The 18,794-nt window shown below is 46.8% G+C and overlaps 1 protein-coding gene across 2 annotated transcripts in view; it reads right to left on the minus strand.

Moving 5' to 3' along the window:
• Positions 1 to 3,569, minus strand: part of GRM3 (glutamate metabotropic receptor 3) — a 154,338-nt gene extending 150,769 nt beyond the window's left edge. The window contains exon 1 of one of the 2 annotated variants that reach the window (XM_090041867.1): positions 3,488 to 3,569. The gene's annotated coding sequence lies outside the window, so the exon portion shown is untranslated. Of the gene's footprint in view, positions 1 to 2,942; positions 2,990 to 3,487 lie in introns of those variants that run through there. The other variant, XM_090041866.1, reaches the window with a different exon arrangement.
• Positions 3,570 to 18,794: the final 15,225 nt, after the last annotated feature.

Raw genomic sequence — 18,794 nt, forward strand, 5'->3', positions numbered from 1 at the left:
TAGTATTTATGAAACACTGCAAAACCCTGTAGTAAAACGAATAAGGCAACAATTTCATTGATGGTACCCATTAGATTCTGAGCATACCAGAGAAGGCAGAAATAGTCTACCCTCCTGGGTAGCTGCAACTGAAACACTTCTGTAGATAATGAATTGCTTTTTTGTCTGTGTCAATGGAATTAGCTCATATGTTTGCACCGAGATTCCTCACAATGTCAGCGAGACAGTCCTATTCTCTGTCATTTTTTGTTCGACTAATAAAATAAAACACACGATTTTAAACACAAATGTGTTGGGATGGGGGTGTGTTCACGTATATACATACTCATACAGACACTCTAAAAGTCCTCCCATTCCTGTGCATCATTTCTTTCTACCCATTTAGGGCTCAATTGCCACTTTGCAACCTGCGCTGTTGAAAATATAGCTTGTAACTGCTGTCCCAGGAAATATGCAGACAAGGTTCTTTGGGTAAATGTGATATCTTTTATTAGACCAACTAAATAGAAAAATTGTTCCTTGCAAGCGTTCGAGCACAAACACCCTTCTTTAGGCATATAGAGAGCCTGAAGAAGGGTGTTTGTGCCCCAAAGCTTGGAAAGAACAATTTTTCTATTTAGTTGTTCTACCAAAATACACCACATTTACCCAGAGAAACTTGTCTGCCTTTGTCCTTAGACTAACATGGCTACAATCAGCAACCCTGGCCCAGGAAAGACACTCAGAGCCAGAAAGTATCTCTGGCTGCTGTTATATCTCAGTGGGAAACAATTTTGCTCTTGGTCTGTACCAAAATGAGACTATGTTCTTCTCTGTGCCAGATCAAATGCACTGAGCGATGCACTGGTAGGACAGATGTAAGCAGGATTCTTCCATTTATCCTCCCACGGCCATGCATTCTCCCTCGATCTACACAGGAGGAGTGGTGACCCTGTGGAGACTGCTCCCCTACTAGATGTACCTGCCACACAGGCGTAAAAATGCAGGATAATCTCGTTCTTAACGATTGGTTCCAAACACATCTGGATTGCTTAGTGACAACCATCTGGTTGAAATCTATATAAATGGACTTCAACTGCCAATAAGAGAAGCAAGTTGATACTACGTGGATTTCTTCACCAGAGTTTGTGTAACTTCCCGCACTTCTCATTATATGTAGTCATATGCAAGCAGTGATGCTACATGCTCTTATGTTGTGTTATGTCCTTCCTCTGCACTGCTGCGCAGCCCCCAGAGACCCTCGTTAGTGGGGAGCTTTATTTAAAAATAGTTAATTAAGACAAATTGTTATTTTATTTGATAAAGCATTGAATTTTTGGCTCTTACAGGAAATTAACAGAAAATGGTAATTATTGCATAGTTTTTTTTTCTGAAGTCCCCAGTAGAATTTAACGGGGAACGATATTCCCACCAGAGGATGATTTAATAAACCTATAGAAAATCTCTCATATCTTATGAAGTCGATAGACTTGCGCCAGATCATCACTAGTCTAAATCAGCGTGGCTCTACAGAATTCATTTGCACCAGTTGATGATATGACCCTTTATTTATTTACATACTATGCAGGTCTGGCCCAATAGTGTCTTACTCTTGAACTACCTCTGTCATCACTTGATATAACATTAGAATTAGCCCCCCTAAGTTTTAGAGTAATTTATGTGGGTCTCTATTCGTTTCATCTCTATTCAATTCGACAAGATTTTTCTATGGGGGAAAACACACTTGTAGATACCTTCCTTTCAATACATGAACCTCACCCCCACCTATCCTATATTTAATTTCAGTTAAAGAGTGCAGACCACCGTCGTGATCAATACCACTATTTCTAACATAGGTTTCTTTTCTTTGGCTGTCAAGCTTAATTTCACAGCTTGCTTCAACATATTATCGAAGTATTAAAGCACAAACTAAGTCCAAATAGATACTTTATAACCGCGCTTTGCCACACATTCATTCTTTTAACGCCAGCATTGTGCTACACTGGTAGAGAGCATCAACATTCACCTTCAAAAACTTTATTTGCAGAAGCATATAACTAGGTCACTAAAACAGTCATCACAAAGCCAACAACAATAAAAACAGCTCCGGGCACAAGAATTCCTGCTTTTAATGGACTTGAGAAAGATTGCCATTTTTACTATTTTTAACTGATGAAGGGAAGGAAAAGGATACTTGCTGTCCTTTAAATGGCTTTTCTACTTTAAATTGGTCTTTATCCTTATGGCTGTAATAAGCACATCACAGAAATAATAAGGCTTTGTGGGCCATCCATTCATAAGACTGGTATTTTTTTTGGGGGGGGAGGAAAGTGGGGGAAACAAGCCGTACCAAAGGATAAGTTACATTCAGTCTGACATCTCCTAATGTGCCTCTCACCATCAATGTGATCAGAAGGGTGTACAGACATGACTACTGATCTACGCTGGAGGATGAAAGGCACAAAGTAAAAGTAAGCTTTCAGTATTACAGCCTCAGTACGGATAAAAATACCTTCATGCCTATCTTCCCCAAAGCAGTCGTTTCAGAGGAAATAACATCGCTTAACAATTACGGCAGAGATCGACATATGCAGCCAGCCGAACAAGTGAGGATGGCTTGGGAGGCAAAGGCAGCCGCAAATACACGGCCATGCGCTAAACGCTGTATTGGACCAGGTGGGTTATACACCTTCCAGCCTGTCCCCGTGCTCGTCCAGGCCACCCGAGACATGCATTTGCACAAACTGAAATAGCCGCGACCGCATCGCACACGATCGGCTTTCAAGACCCTCGAAGGCAGATGTTTTTAAAGCCAATTTTTCCGCCTCCCCCTGCAAATCTTGTACTTCATCTGCAGCAAACGACATCAACCGAGAGAGAGAGAGAAAGAGAGAGGGAGAGAGGGAGAGAGGGAGAGGGGGAAAAACAGCCAAAAAACTCAAAGGTAAAACTAACAGCCCGACCTTAATTCAGTCCAACGCACCGCCAGGCTGATGGCTGAACTGTTGAGTTGGGCTTGGGGAGGATCCCGGGGCTGCGCTCGCGGGGAGGGGCAGGTCTGCACACCCACTTCGGGATAACTCGGGGGAGGGGGCCGGCGCCACCTCGCCGCCCCCGCCCCCGCCCCCGCCCCCGCCCCCGCGTGTAGACCCGGCCGGGTGGACAACGAGGGGGGAGAGGGGCTCACGCGCCTGCATTTCTCCGCACCCCCGCGCACGCACACAGCAGCGGAGCCGCTGAGCACCTCCCCGAGATGAGCATGCGGATGCGCGGATACAGGGACGCGCCCATACGCATCCACTTGCACACGTGCGTGCAGAGGACGCCCCCCGCAGCCCGGCCGCGCCGCAGCGGAGCCCCCTCCGCGCCTCCCCCGCGCTGCCCGCCTGCCCCGACCCCGCAGCAGAGGGCAGCGAGACCTCCCCGCACCGCGGGGCCGCGTCTGGCCGCGCTGCCCCGCGGCACCGCCCTCCCCAAACTTTCCCCGGCTCCCGCGGCGGGTCCTTACCGTGCGGCGCGGCTGCTGCGGGGCCGAGCCGCGCTCCGGCCCCCTGCCGGCCAGCCCCTCAGCCGCGCGGCGGGCAGGGGGCTGCGACCACCGGCCCGCCCCCCGCGTCCCCCCTCCGGGCTGCCCGTGCAGCCCGGCCCCTCCGGCCCGGCGGCATCGTGGCGTGGCCGCCTTCCCCGCTTCTTTTATTCTGCGGGGGTTGAATGACCCGGGCCCCGCGGACCAACTTTGCAGCTGGCTATCGCTGGCGGCGGGCGGCCGGGGCAGCGCTGCCTCCACCCGCTGTCCGGGCGGCAAATGCCCCCTGGTCCGCCGGGGGGGAGACGCCGCGGTCTCCTAGCAACCCCTCATCCATCATCTGGGGATGCTGCCCCCTCCCTTCTCCGGAGTGCTGATTGGACGGGGCGGGGTGGGGGGGGGAGCCCCCCCCGCCAAGGATGCTCGGGATGCTGGTTTTGGAGGGGGCAGGAGCTGCCAGGAGCAGACCTGAATGCAGAGCCAGAGCAGCCTGTTTCATCTTTCTCCCGGCTGTCTGCTTCTTTCTCTCGCTTTCAAGCCGTTTGAAAGCACCGCTGGGGCTGGCTCGTTCTTAGGAAAGAAAAGGAGAAAACAAAAAGGAACGAAAACCATTCCTAACTCGCCCATCCGGTGGCACAGAGGGGGGAAAAAAAAAAGATACTGGGAACCAAGGTGGAGAGCAGCAAAGGCAGACCCAGAAAGAGAAAGGAAAGAAGCTGAAATGTATCAAGGGAGAGTGGAACACAATGAGGTTTAAATCCACTGTCAAGTTTGGGGTTTTTTTATGGGAAGTGTCCCCGCTCCAGAAGTAGTGGCAGGTGCTGAATTCAGAGACAATTAGACAGCGTGGGATGGAGGCACCAGGTAGGGCTGTCAGTGGGTGCACGTTCATTCATTTGCAACAATGCTGCCTGGGGGACTGCAGAGAAAGCTGGCTGCTTTACTGCTCATGCTCCTCTCTGCCAAGTGGTGTTGGGGAAAAGCTGCTGTTCTGCTGGCTGCGAGCGTGCAGGGAGCAGCCCAACAGGGAGAATCAGAAGCGCTTCCCTCTCCCCCAGCACTGCCCTATTTGGGACACTTTGCAAATCCCCTGCCTCCTTCTGCTTAATAGGAAAGACAGCTCGTCCCTCACCTGTTTCCACAGCCACAGCGCGCGTATTATGCTTTTATGCTTCAAGTCAGTGCTTACCCACTTCGCTCGGTGGGCTGAAGAACAAAGGAAGAGCACTGGCATTGTTGGCATTGTAGGCAGAAAACACAACAGACTGGCTTGCAGGGGCCTGGCTATTCATTTCCAACCAGCTAGGAGTTTAATAGCAAATTGAGCCAATTAAAAGAAATCTATACCTGCTCCTTAATATTTAATGCAAAGTTGTTTAACACCGGCTTACTTTGGCATTCTGACCATTGCTTTGGAGCTACTTGGATAGTTTTACGTGAGTTTTGCTTTTGTGAGTCAAGGGCATTTGCTGAGATGATCATGCTCCTCAGTTTCATTAAGGACTTCACCAAATCAGGGAGGAAAATGCAAAGGGCCCAACCCTTGTCTGGCTCGGGCTGGTGGAAACCAGGTGTACATCTGCTAAAGCGGATGCAGTTATGTCAGGGGGAAACTGGTGAGAGAGGAAAATCTGCCCCAAACCTCTAAGCTGCAGTATTATATAACAGAGGACCATAGAAAGGGGAAGCAAGCCCTCCTTCAGGCTGCTGATGTCATTGCCTTGCTAGGAATAGTGAAGACCTGATCCTGCTTTGCTTTATGTACACGAGCCACTGTTCAGCGTAAGTGGGAAACACTGCCCTTTAGATTATATGGCCTTTTAAACCCTTTGTATATGGGATTGCCGAGTACAGGGACCAGTTTAGGATGTAATGTGGATCTGAAGCAAGGAGAAGAGATAGAATCACTGGCCACATCTCATATTGCTCTCGGGGAGCTCCTGGGGCAGCCCTGATGTACCTGATGGGGGCTTCTGCAGTGGAAAGGTCCTGACCATGGCTGGTACAGGTTTACACCCGATTTACAGTGAATGGCTCAAACTCTTTATACACATCTCATCCAATACAAGGGCATCTCTCCCAGAGCCCCTTTTTTTACCTGCTCCGTTATTCTAAATTGTGAAGAGACCTGGCTCTGAAACTTGCGGCCTCCTCACATTCCCTGCCTGCCTGTATCCACCTCTTACTGTAGCAGGGTGTCTGTTCCTTTAAGGAGGAACAGCTAGCCCCGTGAAGAAAGCCCAGCTGTGGGGCATTTGGGTAAGGTGGGAGTGGCCCGTTGGGAGATTTAAAAAGTTCCTAGAAGCAAGAGGAGGAAGCAAGCTATGAAGGGAATGGCTTGCTGCAAAGAGCTGTCAGGCTGCTGTGCTGGGGTGGGACAGGGGGATTTTATTTGTTTAACGACTGAACTTTGCTTTGGGGAGCTGGCTGAGGAACTCGGGGAGCAAATTCTTCTCTCAAGAGCCAGCAGGCTAAGTGGCCAACTTACTCTTAGCTTGTAAACTATTTGAGTCAAGGGCTGTCTTTTCATTCAGTGTTTGTTCAGCGTGCAGCAGAGTGGGGCCTGCAGCTGCTATGAGAGTAATGAAGACCCTTGGATAAAAAACCATTGTATACTGTGGGCTCTGATATGTACACACCCAGCTCCTACTGGCCTCCTTGGGGGAATGTAACTGGATTCATGCTCCAGGGGTGGCTGTGATGCTCCTTGGTAGTCGCTCTGCTCCTGTTCTGCTCTGGCTCCATGTACCTCCCCCCCACCCACCTCTATTTTCCCCTGACACACCTTGGTGGAAGTTTGGAAAGTGAGACTGTCCCAGGGCCCTAGAACAAGTTATACACTGGGCTTCTGCCAGTAGTTCCCCTTTAAATCTTGTTGGGCTTACTCCAGTCCTCACACTTAGTTGGCCCTCCTGGCCCATACATATCCCCCAAGATACCTATTGGGTTATGGGCTAAGCATGGCCTCTGAACCTCCCTTACAGCTGTGCTGCCTTGCATCATCACCTAGTTGGGCACTTTGCCACAAGCCACCAGGCCACCTTAGATCCCTACTCCCTTGTTAGGACCTCAGTTTTCCAGGCTCCTGCCCCTTGCTCTACCTAGATCTACTGCACTGGCTTCTTGGGCTCTAGCCCTTGTCTTACCTCCCTGGGCTCTTATCTCTGGTTCCCTGCTCCCACTTGCATCTCGCTGTCTCTTAATCTCTGCCCTTCTCAGGCTGCGGGGCCCTGGCCCCCGCTGCTGCCCTTCTCTGGACTGTGAGCTGTGCTGAAGCTTGCATCCTGCTTCAGCAAGCCGCAGCCTCATATGCCTCCCTGGCACTCCAAGATCTCCTCTCACTCCTTTCTAGTCCCATCCAAACCACCAGTTTAGGCTACACACAAAATCATAAGCCTTCTGGCTGTAACACAAGCTGCCCCATTTTGGACATGCTCCCTTGCTACCCGTCCAAGCATTACTTGTAGGACCCCTGTCAGCTCAGGAAACAGCCAAGCAGTCTTCTGCAGTTTCTCAGCTTCAGATCTCTTTAACCTCCAGCCTGCAGGACCAGACTGACTGTGTTGGCTCAGCCCTAGGCCTGTATCTCCCAGGCCCTGCCCTTTTGCAGTCAGGTGACCTCCCCAGCTACCCACAGGTGCTTTCTGGCTTCATCCCATGGTAGCTCACTGTTGCTGCCTGGCTGCTGCAGGAGTATCTTGTCTTACCTGCTGGACTTGACCCTGCTGGACTATTGCAAGGCAACCTTGTCTGCAGTATGCCCTCCTAGCCTATGTTTTCCCTCCTGGCTGACTGTTTTCTCTGTAATTAGCTCTTCCTGTTGCTCTTTCCTCCTCCAGTAATAGAAACCTTCTGGCTGTCTTACAGGGAGCTTCAAATGTTCAAAGGATGGCTTACCAGAGCGGGGTCCAATCTTTTTGGCAGGTGAACTACAAATAAGCCCCATACCCTCTCTGAGTGCCACTCCAATCACCTTTCCCTGCTCTGTTTTTCAGCTTTCTGCTCCCTGTCCTGCACTACCTCCCAATCTCCTGCTCTCATTTCTGCTGTGCTGCTTATCCCCTCCCCAGTCTGCTGCATGCCGTACACCAAGGCTGCTCATGACATTTGTGGTATGTATGCTGTGGGTTGGCCACCCTTGGTCTAGAAGGCAGGGCACGGAACTAGGGTTGACAAGACTTTAATTTTTGGCTCTAGCAGAGACTTTTTATCAGAGAACAAATCACTTAGTCTCACCGTGCCTCAGTTCCCTTTCTCTAAAGTCAGGGTAACAGTATACTGCATGGTAGCATGTTGTACGAATAAGATCCATTTGTGAGCATGCAAAAGACAGGTCTGCTGGTGATGATAGCCATGTGTAACCTGGGTGGTACTCAATTATGTACTACTTCTCCAAATTAAGGGAATGTTAGCAGGGCAGGAGCACTGGGGAGGCATGGCGGCCCAGCCGGGTGCAGCTTTCCTCCTCCCTGATAGAGCAAAAGCAGGACACGTATCGGGATGTAACTAGATATTATTTAATAAGAGAGAAGAAAGTTAAAATAGGACATATACACAGAGGATATTGGAACTATAGGCAGTATATGTACAAATTGATGCAAATACTCTATATACAGGTGAGGGAGCAGGTAATCAGAAAAGGGAGTCTCAGCAAACATGCGTTCTTGTACTGTAATAGGGTGCAAGGTTTACAAAGCATGAGGCGCAGAGCCCAAAGGAAGAGAAAAGGGCAGCAAGCTGCACTAGGGTAACTTTGGTGACCTGGGGCAGAGGGCCCCCCAGAAAGGGAAATGGGAACACCCCAATGTCCCTGTAGCACCCTACAACCTCACTTAACCCAGTAGGTGGGGGGCCTTAATCCTTAACCTCTCTCCCTTTCCCCTTCAGGGGTTTCCTGGCGGCTTGCCCTGATGAAAGGCCCCCCCCATGGCAATTCCCTTCTCAGGCAACTCGTACCCTCAGGACCCATGGAGGCTCTCCTTGTCACCCCCGTGTAGCGTTTCCTCTCTCTTCAGGGCCTCAGCTGCTTTGTGGAGCTCTTCCAGCAGGCCTGCTCATGGCCTTGTGTACTGTCATGTGGCCCTGCCTCAATCCAAGGTGTGGGAGACCTGAGCCACTTTGTGCGGCGCTGGGGTCTCAGTCCGCTCCCAGACCCTCCATGCACGGCTTGCCTGGCCCCGTGCTGGGGTTGGGGACCTGAGCCACTGTGTGCAGCCCCAGGGTCCAGATCTGCTCCCGGGTCCTCCGTGCCTCCATCTGTGCATCGGGTTCCCTGCTCTCTGCAGGGGTTGGAGACCCGAACTGCTGCTTGTAACACTGGGGCCTCGGTCTGCTCCCAGACCCTCTGTGCACTGATGCACGTGCTCCCTCATGGTGTGGCTGGGTGACACAGCTGCTTGCTGCTCCCCATCTAGCGAGTCTCTTCAGGTTCTTCTGGGGCAGCCACTCTGCCCTGCTGGCCCTCTTTTCTGTCCCTTGTCACAGCTGCCCATGTGCTGGGCACGCTGCCTTTTTATTCCCTTTGGAGGCTCCATCCCCAGATTGCAAATGGACCAATCAGAGAGAGAGGGGGTTAGTCCCCACTCTGGTCTGGCTCTTTGCCTCGCGCCTGAGTAGGGGTGGGGCAGGCCTCTCCCTTTGAATTTCCTGATTGGTGGGGAGTGCTCCACCAATCACTTTAAACCTCTCCGAAGCCAGTGCACTGCGCTGCCACGGCAAGCCTACCACACATGTAAGAGCACAGTAGGTGCGTCTACATGAGAAGTTTACTACGGAGTTGGCTAACTAGCTCCACAGTAAAATGTCACTGTCTACATTGTAGTGCTATTAAGATGGAGGAAACTAATTAACTCCGCCATAGGATAGTACTGCCAGACCCAAGTACTGTCTTACGATGGAGTTACTTACTTCACTGCAACACATGCAACACAGGTGCTGATGGGGCTGGCTGGGGCCCGTGGGTGTTTCAGTGTCCCTGGGACCCCTGCTAGCCAAGGCTTCTCCACCTCAACTCAACGTGCTGTGTCCCAGGCACACATGCAAACATGGGACCCAGGAGTAATAAATTCTGGTGCAAACTGTGCTGGAATTTATTTGGCTGCATTAATTTCATGTGCTGATGAGTGCAGGGTGTATGAAAAGCACATACTGCAATAGTATGTAGAGACAGACATCCTAGCTCTCACATACTGCCTCAAATTGCTCCATGCTACTTAGGCTTTCAGTACTTGAGGTAGCTTGTTTAGAGCTATCTTGGATATCTGTTTAGACCTGAGACCAGAGATAGCTAGCAATAAAGGAGGCTCGAGTCCTCTGAGTGCATCTTTTTTATAAGGAAACCCTCAGTGTCTGAGAGCTGGTTCCAGAAGGGGGACTTGCAATATGAAATTTATTTTCCTGTCTCAGCCAGGAAGGTATAAGTCAGGAAAATTAAAAGTGTTTTTGATGGGAGAGATTTACCTTCATGAGCTATCCGCTAGTGAAATAATGGATTTTATTACTGTTGATTAAAAGCCAGATTACTTTCAAATTGTCAGTTGATCTCCCACGTAGCACTTTTATAGTAACCTCTAATGAACAGAAGAAATTGTTTTATCAAATTCATAAATGTGATTAACAACCTCATGCCAGCTCACAACCAAAAAGAAATTGATGAGGTTTCTTATTTTAAATGGCTTGTAGGCTTTAATGCCATACAGTGGGCAAGCCTAGAAACTTTCTAATTTTACCTTTTATAATTAGACACGGTTGCCTCAACCTTTGCAGTGCTCCCTCTACTTGCCATACGCAGCTGCTTGGATACAAGCTTAAGTGCTTTATATAACTAGGGCCTAAGGCACTGCCTGAGAAAAATGGCAAGTGTGTATGTGTGGTCACTGTATGCAACATGGACTTCTGCATCACTGATATTAGGGACAATGTTTCTCCTACCCCCTTCAGCTCCATCCTGAGTAACTTTGTGGAGACATTTGGGGGCAATTCTCCCGCAGGCTGTGGTAGAGGAGGGATACAAGGCAAAACAGTCCTGGTTAGTTTAGGGCCAAATTATAGTCCATTTTATAGCTGGCTCAGGAGATAAAGCTTCCCCTTTGTACTCTGAATTGGCTAATGTCTTACCTGCAGAGCAAGTATTACGCCTTACATAGGAAGGACATGAGAGTAGGTGGAGACCCTCCTACCTAGGGAGATCCTTATACCTAGGGAGAGTGTCCCGTACATATGCAAGTTATCCATAATCTTTGAGGATTATGGGTGTGCCTATGCCACTTCTGAGGAATAAGACCTGTCTGGTTGCACTTGCTCTGCACACACCAAGGTCTACAAATTTGATGCCGTAGATAGCTTAGAGCTGCCACTAATGCAGGCCCCAATAACAGGCTCAGAGTTTCCTGCAAGAGGAATAGATTATAATACATAGGCAGGGCTCCTCTGTGCTGTGTACACTGCTGAATTGGTGGGCTTGGGTGCTCGGACAGGCATGAGTAGGCGCAGCTTATTTCTTACTGGGGACAGTATAGGTTTTCTTTTCTCATTCTCCTTGTGTAAAAACACAACACTACGGGGCCTAAGGCAAAAACACTATTTAGCCCTCTGGAAGCATCTATCCCTATGGGACAAACCACAGTTGCTCAAATTAGTTTTCAACTCTTCTCCTCCCACACTGTAACACATAGAAAAATAGTGGCGTTTTCTAGTCAGAGTCTTAACACTGTTCTGTTCTTTCTATCATGTGGATAACTGGATTCTGCTTACCAGCATCATCCAATCTATTTTTCTTTTAATTTAAGTCGGCTTTAAGCTTCTGTGCATTTTATTATATTTATTAGTATTCAAGCTGTTACCAATATTTTTTCTTTTTAAATATTTCCAGTCTGTTAGTGGTGTTTCCCTTTCCCTCTCTATAGGAAGTACTATATTTACATGTTGTGTTTAAAGGTGCTTGCAACTTACTGACAAGTCCGTTTGCTCATTGAGGGTGAATGTAACACTGTCAAGCTGTGAGCCACTTAAAGGCTTTGACTGGATGATATAAAGGATTGTTTGTGACTCTAAAGTAGCATGCATGCCAAGAAGTTCAGTGCAGTGCTGTCAGAGACTGTGACACATGGATCCATTCCCTTTATAATCCTATCATATCTATGACCTACCACATACAGAGCAAGGCAAAAGATCTACATTTTCCCATTAACTCAAGATATGGGCTTCTTGTGAAATAAATACACTCATAGACAATAGGCAACAGCTTTGCAAGCCTGAAAACTGCACTTCAGCCTGTTTTTATTATGTCAATGAGTGTATTTCAGATTCTCTTCACACTGAAAGCCCATCTGGATATACTATTGTCTAAATACCCTGCTGAGACTTTGCTGTGCCCCTTGTTAAAAATGAAAGGCTAAATTTATAAACAGGAAGTTTGTTCTTTTGTTCTACAGACAGTCAGAAAGTCCAAGGTTGAATCGTTTCAGTCTTTGCAGGTTAGTCTAAGCTGCAAAGATTAAACTGAGAAACACCTGGACAGACATTTACCTTTGATTCAGGAAATGCAGCCACATGCCTGCAGTGGCTGGGCCCAGAAGCCAGGGGGTGCTAGAGTATAGCTATCTGGCACTTCCTCGTACTGCTGCCCCAGAGGTCTCTGGGATTTGCAGTTCAGAATCACAGAAGCAAGACTCATAGTTTCATAGTTTCATAGTTGGTAGGGTCAGAAGGGACCTGAGCAGATCATCAAGTCCGACCCCCTGCCATGGAAAGAGTACTGGACCCTGGCAAGGTGTTCATCTAGCCTCCTTTTAAAGACCCCCAGGGTAGGAACCAGCACCACTTCCCTTGGAAGTTGGTTCCAGATGCTAGCCGCCCTCACAGTAAAGTAGCGCCTCCTGATATCTAGCCTGAATCTACCCTCTGCCAGCTTGTGACTGTTATTTCTAGTCACTCCTGGCAATGCTCGGGGGAACAGGGACTCCCCCAGGGCCTGCTGGTTCTCTCTGACCAGTTTGTAAATGGCCACTAGATCCCCCCTCAGCCTTCTCTTGTGGAGGCTGAACAGGTTCAAGTCCCTTAGCTTGTCCTTGTAGGGCCTGCCCTGCTGCCCCCTGACCATGTGGGTGGCCTCTGGACCCTCTCCATGCTGTCCACATCCCTCCTGAAGTGCGGCGCCCAGAACTGGACGCAGTACTCCAGCTGCGGCCTGACCAGTGTCACATAGAGAGGGAGGATCACTTCCTTAGACCTGCTTGAGACTCTGCAGGGTTGCTCATCATTTCCTCTTCTAGGTGCCTCTGTAGTCCACAGTTGCAGCCAGCAGGAACTTTCAGTAAATTTAGCAGGGCAGGGCAGCTCAGGGGAGGGGTGGGGATAGGAGGGGGATTTTACTGAGGGAAGGGGGGATTAACCCCCTCCTTTGCCCTAGACCCCAGCCAGGGTTTGCCGGGGGAGGGGCAGTCCCTGCCTTTGTCTCCTCCCTCTCTCCCACCTTTTGGTTAAAACCCTTCTGTGATGGCCAGAACCAAAAGGGTTGACAAGCAACTTTAACGGAGAAATCTGCTTTTTTAAAGGTATCTGAAGTAGCTTATGGAGTAGTTTCCTGTCTGTCTGGAAAAACATTTATACATAGCTTTTTATACTGATCTTCAGACAGCATGAACTTTTAAAAGCAGAAGTAAGAATTATAACCACAGACATAGCTGATTTATGAAATTTCGCTTAGGGTCAGTAAAAATTAACAAACGTAATCACAAGGTATAATTAACAAAGTGGGTTGTACTTAGGTGGGGACATGTTCATCTCAGACCCCAAAGTGATGTGGTGTGATTCGCTTATTGGGTAAACCCACGCTTGGGCAGTAACTTATTATAATGATTTCTAACACCTTTTAACCCCATAGGATAACAGCTATAAAGTAATATATATAGCTATGAATGGCTATATAACCAAAAAATTAGCATAGACAGGATATAAAAGAACATGCACGTTAAGTCACCCTCAGGGAAGGAAGGAACAGAAAGGTCATTGCTGTCCCATTTCCCCGGATCTCTGAACGAAGGCCAGATCCAGACTGAGGGACTTTCCCTCCGGTTTTCACTCTGACAGCCCAGTTTGGGGATGCCTGAGTTCGCTGAATCAACTTGAAGTGTATCTTCTAACTGAGGGACTATCGATAAGTTGCTAACCAAGTGGGAACTCTTGGTTAATTCCTTTATCTGTTTTATTATCACTGTCAATTTTAACTTGTATTGTTATGTTGTCTGTTTATTAGCTTAACCTTTTTACTAACTGTCATAAGTGTAAACTATATCTTTTGTTGGTATAAGTAAAATTTATTCTTTTTTATAAGTGAAACGTGTCATTGCTTTCCTTCCCAACATCACGTCCTCGATCCTGAACCAAAAAAAGTCTAATAAAGTTGCAGTGCTCAGTCAGTCTGTAACTAAATTGATATACTCACAGTGCCCAGCTGGCCTGTGACACCCTTTCTTGCTGGGGCAGACAGTGCAGCTTGCCCAGGGCTGGGAAGCATGCCGGGGGACTATGATTTAACTTGAACCAGAAAGGGATCTGGGAAAGAAGTTTCATAAACTAGTTTGCCCCAAATCAGTTAAGTTTGAACTACATTCAGCCAGGTTTATCTTAAACCAGTTTCAGCCATTTTGAAACTGGTTTATTTGCATTAAGCTTCTGTTCTGTTACAGGTTTAAATCAGTTTCTGATGACTTAAACCAGTTTATGTTTAACTTCTGTCCCTAGCCCTGGTGAATGATATTTCTATTTTTTAAAAATCTTGCTCAGAGTTTCGTTTTTAATTTTCTTTCTTTCTTCTGTCCATTGTAATTTTAGTAGTACCTCTTCTCAGTGAAAAAGGATGGCACAGTGGAGCTATGGGGGTAAATGGACATAGCTCCTTTGAAGTCAATGGAAGTCAATGGTTCTAACTGAAAGCTGCCTGTTGAAGATCTGGCACACATTTTTTTCAAAGAGCAAAACATCAGGATCATTGGGAAACTGATAGAAATGGAAGACAACTTAAGGTAAGGTGACTAAAACTTTTGAGCCAATTTAAAAACCTGACCCACAATCTTTTCCCTCTCAGAATAATGTTTTCTCTTCTAACTTGGAAAAAAAGGGTAGTTGAAGAACATACAAGAGAATTGTTATATAGCTTCTTTCACACTTTACAGTTATATTACATGAACCCATTACATTAAAAGAACATTTAAGGCCATAAATCAAGCATTTAAAGGTTAAAAAATACCACTTTTAAGGTTGCCTGTTAAACCTTAATTCATCTGCCTTGTGCATATGCGAGACAGATAAAATACAGATTTTAAACACATGATTATATACTGTGTTCTTTTTCCCACAGGACCCTGCTATATTCAGTACATAGAACGGATGGTGCTTACATAAGAACAGTTATTCAGTATTTTTTGCCTTATTATTCTAGCTATCCTGGGAGTGTCTACATGAGATGCTTAATGCGCAGTACCCTAATAACACTGTACAGTAGTGTGCTGGGCAAAAACTGTGCTAATATGCTACTGCTCAGTAGTATTGGGCCACTGCACAGTCAACTAAAAACCCATTCACCGGCACTACTGCACAATAACTCTAGTTACTGCACATTTATTTAGTACTTCATTAAGCAAGTACTAAATTAAATCCGCAGTAAGTACTGCACATTAATGAACTTGTAGCTGCACCCTTTTTTACTGCGTACTACTCGAACCCCACTCTAAGAACACCATTTTTAATTTCCTCTGTGGCATTAATAGCTACAGCAACAACTGCTTCACAAACATTAATGAATTATTTTGTTTACTGCACCCTTGTGACATGAGGGGCTATTTTCTCCATTTTATAGGTTGGCAACATAGAGATGTTATAGTTAGGGTTCATAGAGTTTAATGTCAAAGGTATCCTCTACTTCTGAGCAGAGAAAAATGTTGATCTTAAGTGTCTCAAGTTTCAGGTGTTAGCAGAAAATTTGCATCCTGAGAAGGGCCACCTTGTTTCAGAATAATACCAGCCGCAAGGGTTGAACTCATTGACTGCATAGTGTAGGACTAGTAGATAAACCTAGGGCCTTCAGCTGGGCATTTGCTGCTCAGTGCTTCACAACCTGCAAATCTAATTACCTTCACCCTGGTTCCTGCTTACCCTGTTTGGGTGTCCTGGACTTTCTGGATCCTGACTTCTGGCACTGCCTGGTCTATGAATGCGGCCCTTGCTTGCTAACCAGGACTCTGACTTGGACTCTCTGGTGTTGGCTGTCCTGTGCAGCCTTGGTTCCTAGTCTGAACTCTCCCCTGGCTCAGGTTCTTGTCTACCCGTGTGCTCCACAAGCTTGCCTATGACTAAATCCTTACATCAGGTTACTTAACATTATATAACGCTTCATACGATCAAAGTACTTTGGCTTCAAGCGCAGCTGTGAACACCCAGTAATTCTAAAGGTCAGACTCCAATAAGATGCCCAATACACAACTGGTGATTTTCTGTTGAAGTGTGGTATAAGCGATGTGCCTAATATTTCAAGAAAACTCTGGCAGAGGCAGGGGTAGAATTTAGGACAGTATTCAACTACCGTAAGTGCAACACTATCCTTTCTTTCTTGGAATACTTCACCTCCTTCTTGAGGCAACAGTGTCCTTCACCTGATTCATCCCCAAAGCAAGTCCATACTGTACAATGAATGAGGCAAGAAGCTCCATTTTCCTTCCTCCTGTCTAATCCATTCTCTCCACTCCCAGTTCTTGCCCTAAGGACTTCACCCAGCCAGTCCTAGTTCACGTGCTCCCCCATAATCTTATTCCTATCTCATTTGTCTTCCCTCTACTTGGCAGCTATCCTCCTGAATACCACTGGTTTGTAGGGCCAATTTCCTTGCCCAATCATTTCTAGTCTTCTTGCATATGACTTCAGAAAGTTGACCTCTTTAACCATTTAAGAGTAGATCCATCAATATTACTGCAGTCTTTCAGTCTGTTTGTTCCCTTTGGTGGACCATATAGAGAGCAGTCAGTATATGCTGGGTGGTTTGATCTCCTTTGCCACAGGGGCATGATGGTAAGTTTGGAAGGCCCATTTTATGTTTGATTTTTGTTGAAGGCTCCATAGCTTGATTGCAGTTGATTCAGGTTTACCCATGCCTCACGTGGGAGTTTATGACAAGCCGGGTATGAAGATGGCAGTTGTATGTAGTTGTGTAGTGGGGTCTGGTTGTTATTCCATTGCTTTTCCCACCTTCTCTGGGGCCATGATGACAGTAGGGTGTCTCTTGCTTCCTCCATGATGTTTCTGGCAGATATTGGTAGTCTTCTAGGAAGCTTCCTCCTTTATCTTATCTAGGCTCCATAGGTAAATGGGAATTAAGGTTATAGGAGAGAGTTTTGCATCTTTCAGTCTTGGTGCCTGGACTCAGACACAACATGTCCTCCAGAGCTTTAATTATTGCGAGCTAATGTATGCCCAGTGCAGATGGCATCCTTGGGTGTCTCTGCTGTTACATGCTAGGAAATCTCTACTGAGCATGTGGAAGCAGACTTTTTAAAAGACTAATTATTTGGAAACATTTGAGCCAATTTTAATGGGGACAGCAAGTCACGTGCTTGACACAAATTGGAAAGGCTCTGCTGTAGATGAGGAAACTCAGACAAGCAGCCGCATAACTTAACAATGCAACATTGCAAAGAGTGATTGTTTGTAGCCCTAGTTTCATAAATGGCTGAACTGTTTTATCTAGAAAATTAAAAATCAATAAATAAAAATAAAATCCAGACTAAGGCAAACACCTGGCTCAAGAAACTTCGGCCCAGCCAGGTAAAGTCAACAGAGTTATAAGCTACTAAAATGAGAGTTTTAAAATGGGAATTCACAACAAATTGATAATAGATTTGTGCTACCCGACACGTGTAGATTGGAGTTCATAAACAATTGAATTAGCTTTAAATTATAGGGAGGGATTAACTAGAAAGAGCACCTAATGTACGCTGGCAAATATCTGATTTAGGACATGATCCAAAATCCAGTTAAGCTATTGGGCTTCTTGCAATATTCAGTGGGCTTTGCATTATTGCTTTACAGTCTGATCCTTCAAGGCGATCACAGGCCTGAGAGGAATCAATGCTACTTCAAGTGAAGACCTGCAGTGGGTCAGCACAGAAGTCAGTGCAAGCTTAGGCTCTTGTCTGTTGAATTTCTTGTTAAATGCCCATCACCAAAGTACATAAGTGACTTGCAAGCTCTAAAGGAAATATACAAGTTCCACTGGGAAAACGGGGCGGAAGGTCCCAGGGAATTGCTGTCAAAGGGAAAGACGCAGAATGCCTTGATGAAGGCTCCAGGCACCTTGACAGCATTTACATTTACAAATGACATTTTCCACCAGCAGCATAATGCAGCAGAGAAAATAGACTATCAGGCAGCAGATTGTAAACAGCAGCATAAACCCACCTCACTTGTCCTGAAAGCCCACACCCTGAGTCCTCTCAGATTTCACAGCATGCTCCAAAGGCCTATAGATCAGGCTTTTTGAATGCATGGTGAGTGAGAAGAGCAAGGTCAATAGTTAAGGGTCCCTCATGGATAATACCCTATGGATGATATCCCTCTCCCCACTGTGAACACCCCAGCTGACGTTGGCTTGGAGACCCAGATTCTCTCAGGCCGCCTACCATTTAAGATTTGTCTATAAGGCTCAGTATGGTAGATGTACTGTGCCAGCTGGTATGTCAGCAAAGTACAAGGAAATGTCATGCATATATATTAATCAGCTAGGGTCCCAGAACTAGCAGAGCTGGATCAGTGAGGTGCTCTGCCCAGTCTGAGATGGCTATATTGCTTCCAGTTCCAGAACTAGCGCGCATATTTCTACAGAAAAGTGCACAAGAATATCCTTGTGACTTTACAGGTCAATCCACCCAGCCCCCAAATTCCTTTGGAAGAACAACTGGCATCCACAGAAGATCTGGAAGAACTGGTATTAGATGTGGGCATGACAATGTGAAGAGACTGTGGAAGTTCTGCCTGAAGGCTGTGAAATGAATGGCCACTGGGATGCTTCCCAGACATAAATTCAATAGGTGCAAAACAGGTGCTGAGACAGAAGGTCCAGTGTCAATCTGGTGGAACCTACCACCTCAAAGCCAGCTTCCAACTGGTGTCAAAGTGATCCAGACACAGAACAGTAACAAATAGTGTGTACAGCTGCATTATAAAAAAGTCTTGCAACCTAAAAATTGCAAATATTTTGGCTCATTCTCTGTCTTCATATTGGATATGTGTGAGGTGCTCC

This window comes from Crocodylus siamensis, chromosome 4 (assembly GCF_052110815.1).
Source record: "Crocodylus siamensis isolate JL-2025a chromosome 4, ASM5211081v1, whole genome shotgun sequence".
Lineage (NCBI taxonomy): Eukaryota > Metazoa > Chordata > Crocodylia > Crocodylidae > Crocodylus > Crocodylus siamensis.